The sequence below is a fragment of the Equus quagga genome, chromosome 10 (genome assembly GCF_021613505.1).
Source record: "Equus quagga isolate Etosha38 chromosome 10, UCLA_HA_Equagga_1.0, whole genome shotgun sequence".
Taxonomy (NCBI): Eukaryota; Metazoa; Chordata; class Mammalia; order Perissodactyla; family Equidae; genus Equus; species Equus quagga.
In genome coordinates this window covers 87,157,572-87,162,921 of record NC_060276.1, presented here as the reverse complement: position 1 = coordinate 87,162,921, position 5,350 = coordinate 87,157,572, and positions in this window count along the sequence as shown.

The window sequence follows — 5,350 nt, the reverse complement described above, 5'->3', positions numbered from 1 at the left end:
GAGAGAGAGAGAGAATGTCAAATGGAAAAGTGCCATTGCAGTCATATATCAATCAGGCGTGCGGCCGCAGCAGCGCACTAGCAAATGGGAATGCCACGGAAATGTGAGGCGCTTGTTAGTTATCGGGGACTCACAGCCGCTGCCCTCCGCTGGGCTCCCTTCCACGGAGCATCTTACAATGGGAACAACATAGAAGAACAAGGGCAAGGAAGTCCCCCCCCCCCCACCCCGCCCCGGTTTTTGGTATTACGGAAATAATAAGGGGCTAAATGAATATTCTGGATCTAATTCTTTGGCACGCATGTGGCTGCCATAAAGATGTGCAGTCCGCAGTAAAGACACTTAGTTTCAGAAATACAAAGACAGTGTGGCATTCTGTTTAACGATTCACCAGCTGACCGGGATGAAGTTGAAATTCTAAGTAAGAGAGGAGAAAGATGGGAATCAGAGCTACTTGTCAGGCGAGGCTGTTGAAGCAAGTGCAAAACGCTGCCCAGGTTTATCACGATGTGTGTGGGTGGTGAGAGCTCTTCTTTTCTGAGTTGTTCATCCATTAAATGATTTTTAGCAGCATATCCATGATTAAATCCAGAATGGCACTTTAATATGCGCCTTTGTCTGCATAATTTAGAATAAAACTTTAGATGTGATTTAGAAACACCAAGACAGTGTAGTCCTTGACTCCTTGAGATATGTGAGTGCGAAACTAACAGGTAAGGCCAACCCAATGCACCACAGCTAGTAGAAAAATGGCAAAGGTAACTATGTGTGTGGTCTGAGTGCTTGCTAGCTGGATAATACTGTTAGGAGCTGTGGGAATATAAAGGGAAATATTTCATAATTCTTGCCCTTAAAAGCTTAAAATTAAGACAGAAAACCATCAGCAATTTGGGGGGAAAACACAAAGAACCATTGAACCATTTATAACATTTTTTTATGTCAGATAGACCCAGCCCCAGCATGAGGATTTTTATTAACACTGATGAAGAATTAAACTGAAAATATGAAAAAACAATATTTCACAGAAGAGTAAATACATCATAAAACTTAAGAAGGAATTTCTCTTGGGAGCCCAATATAATCAGTGATGCTGAAACTGTCATGTTCAGCTGTATCACATCATTTATTATTTATTAATAAATTGGTAATCACATTATTACTTTTCCACAGAACCTTTAGTCCAAACAGTCACTGATGTTTACAGGAGGTGTGTTAAAATGTTCAGTTTTATCTCCACTCTTTAATAAGAAGCCTCTTTTCTTTTACTCCACTAGGAAAATCCTGTCTACCTGGGGCTAGCCAGTCACAAACAGAATCCACTTGCAAGGATAAAGGATAAATGACAAGTTCAAAGCCTTGAAAGAAAACCTGGCACTTGGCCGATGATATTGGCTAAATGTCTTAAAAGCAGAAGATCAAAAAGCAAATGGAAATTGGGCCTGAAAAATGGAAATAATCTGAAAGGGGAAATGACTTGTAGCTGAGTAAGAGCCATGGAAATAGCCGTGAACACATTTTCTGGCTCAATTTTGTGGATCAGATTGGGAGGGAGAATAAACTCTTTGGCCACCAACATATTCAAGTATCAGAGCTTGATGTCCATCCACCGTTTCATTTCTCCTAATAAATGATTTGTGGCTTTCTCAACATATGTTCACCACTCCACCCTGCTATCTTTTCCTTTGGGTTCTCAGAGTCACTCTATCTGCTCTGAAGTAACATGAAATGGTGTGGTTCTTCCTGGTTGGAATTTTCCAGCCTTCTACAATCTGCCCTTCTGCAAGAGCACCACAGAAAGTGTAAAGATTGCAAACATATTGACTGCTTGGCCACAGAAGACAGGCTGTCTCCCAGATGGAGCCCCACTGCTTCCTCCAGCCGTTATTCTGTCAGGGGTGGCGAAGAATACCATCTGCTGCCCCTTTCAAAAGGGAGGCTTTGCCTCCGCCCGTTGGGCTCCAGGGGACTTGTTTCTGAGCCTACCAATAGGTATCTGGCAACAGTAACTCTTTTCATCACAGCACCATGCTTTTTAGAAAGGTTACTGTGTCACATGTGGTTACTGGCCATCGTTACCATTGCTGAGAAAGAAGGGCTCCCTTTAAATTTCTATCCATGCAAAAAGGATGAAAATACTCCTGCTATTATTTCATATGCACTCAGGATGGAAAGAGTTTGGAGAAAGAGATGTCTGTCAGCTTGACGGGAAATCCTTCAAGGCGCCACTCCTTTCATTTCTGGTACTTTTTTCAGGTTGCCTCTCTCTTGGTAGCTCTAGTGGATATTTATAGGAGTCACCCAGCATCTAAACACCCCTGGAGGGCTGGGTAATCCCAAGGCAGGTGGGAGGCGGGACCTGCCTCCTCCCTGCAGAACCTGAAAGGAGCAGGTGTTTCCTCTGCCCTCCTCAGGGCTGCTGGAGAGCAAGGTGCAATCAAGCCTGGCTCACCAGATATGCCATGCAGGAGGAGTGGCCAAGGCATGCAGACATTCAGAGGTCACTTTGGAATCGAGAGCCTGGAGGTTATAGCAGCCAATGTTGGGGGCAACAGAGCCCAGCCACGTGACGGTGGGTGTCCTGGGAACACAGGGTCCAAGAAAGCATCCTTAGCAGTCTGGTCTTTTTGGCTACATTTGTGTTCATCATCATTTAATGAGCCTGAATCTCCAGGTTTCCTGGTGACTCTGTGAACTGCCCCCAATCACCACGCCCACTAAGATCTCTCCAATAAATTCCTTTCTGCTTTAATTAGCTAGAGACAGTTTTTAAGGTTGGCAACCTGACCTGAACACTACATTTTCCAAATATAGGGGAACTAACATCATTAACATACAAATGGAAATGTAGCCTCTACTTCCTCCTAGCTACTTTCCAAAACAAACAAATGTTTTTAGATTCAATGTCAGTCAGCTATAGTCTCTGCTATAACATTTCAAAAGTGGAAAATTCCTATGTGGGTATATAGCAAGATCCATAGTTCTTATGTATTGGTACTTATCAAGATGCCCACTGAAAAGCAGTAATATTTGACATCATGGATACAGATGTGTGTGTGTGTGTGTGTGTGTGTGTGTGTATGCAAAATCCCAACATACCAATGTAGTTTGATAGGCATGGTTTATAATTATCTTGAGAATGCTAACCTTTATCATCCTCATAAATATGATAATATTCACCTAAAAATACCTATTAATAATAATAGCAACTATTTAATGGGTGCTTACTCTCTATGGGAATCTGTGCCAAATATTCTATATGTATTGTCTCTTTTAGAGAGATACACAACAAGCCTATGAGGTAAATACTATTATTCTCTATTTTATAAATGGAGAAACTGAGGCTCTGCAAGGTTAGGTGACTTCCTTGTGCTTGACACAGCAAGCAAATGGCAGATATGAGCTCTGGTTTCCTGACTCCAAAGTACCATGGTTTAGCCACTATTCCATGCTGCCCCTATTCAACAGAAATTCACTGAGCAATTCTCTTATAGTAATGATCTGCTATTTGGGAGGGGCACAAATAAAAGTAGGACATGAATCCGGTTCTTAAGGTGTTTATGATACTGTAGAGAAGAAATAAATGTTCTCTTATGGAGACACTGCAAGCTAGAACATGATCAGGGCCACAAGAAAAGCAAAAGATACAATGAGATTGGAGGTTGTTCATCCAGGAGAATTCCATTGGGTCTGAGCTTTAAAGGCACAGAATGGGAACCAGAGGACAAGGGTGAGTTTGTGGGGCAACACATAATCAGACATTTGGCTGAGCCTAAACCTAAGCTATGTGAGCCAGGAGGATATGGTGAACAGAGGAGTCAGGCTAGGAGCTGGGGCCAGATAAGGAGAGAATAGGGTGGTAAGGCAGTCTGAGACAAAGGAGAGATTATGTAAGTGCAAGAAGACAACTGAGGCAGAGAAGCAAAGATAAGTAGCGTGCTGGGGTTCAAATAGGTACTTTCATTTATTCATACATTCAATTAACGAATATTCTTTAAGTGTCTCCTACCTGTCAGATGTTATTCTCATTCAAGGGCTCCAGCATTAGATAAAACAGACAAAGTTTCCATGGTGATGGTGGAGAAGTATGTCAGTAAGGATGCTTTCAAGGCAAATCACAAAAAACTTGAGTATCAATGGCTTAAAACATAAGGACATTTATGGCGCTCCATCAGGAAGTAGATAGTTCTAGGGTTGGTACAGTGGCCGTGGCATTATCAAAACTCAAGCTCCTTCCGCTTCCATCAAGCTCAGCATTGTTGGCTTCTTTTCTTCTCTGGCAGGTCAATTCATGGATAGAAGATAGCTGGTGGAACTTTAGAAATCACATCTAAATTCAGAAGTCAAGAAGGAAGGAGAAAAGTACTTGTTCTTTGTCTGCTTCTTCAATCAGGAGGAAAATCTTTCCAGAAAGCCCAAGGGTTTCCCCTTGCACCCCAGTGACCAGAACTTGGCCACATTCCCACCCCAACAGTAATCTCTGCAAAAGGAAACACAATTGCTATGACTGGCCTGGCCCAGTCATGATCCATGCCCTGAGGCTGGGTGCACGGCAGACTAGACATAGTCAGATTCTTAGTGATAAAAGAGGACGAAGATTAGTTGGGTAGATAACCAGTAGTATGTGCCACAGCAAGAGAGACAATATATACCCAGGTGACTTCTGAGAGGGACAAATGCTATCAGGAAAATGAAACAGTAACGAGAGAGTATCTGAAGTAGTGGAGGAAGAAGATGAGTTAATAGGCTAAGAGCAAACCTGGTAAGCAGAAATGCCAAGGTGGCTGGAACAGAATGAGAGGAGCAAGTGGCAGAAGGTGTGGTCAGAGATGAAAGCAGTTGCCATATATACCACATAAAGCTTTATTGGCCAGTGTAGGGAGTTTGGGTTTTTGTTATTGGTTGAATTGTGTCCCCTCCAAAAAAGATATGTTGCAATCCTAACCTCCAGTACCTCAGAATGAAACCTTATTTAGAAATCATGTCTTTACAGAAATAATCAAATTAAAATGATGTCATTAGGGTGAGCCCTAATCCAATAAGACTGTTGTCCTTATAAACAGGAGAATTTTAGACACAGAGACAGACAGAGGGAAGATAATATGAAGACACACAGGGAAAGGAGTCATGTGACTGGACCAAGGAAGGCCAAGGATTGCTGACGAACAACAGAAGCCAGAGGAGACAAGGAAGGATTCACCCCTAAAGCCATCAAAGAAAACATGGCCCTGCTAAAACCTGGATTTCAGACTTCAGGCCTCCAGAACTGTGAAGCAATACATTTCTGTTGTTTTCAACCACCCAGTTTTTGGTACTTTGATACAGTAGCCCTAGGAAACTAATATAGTTTTGT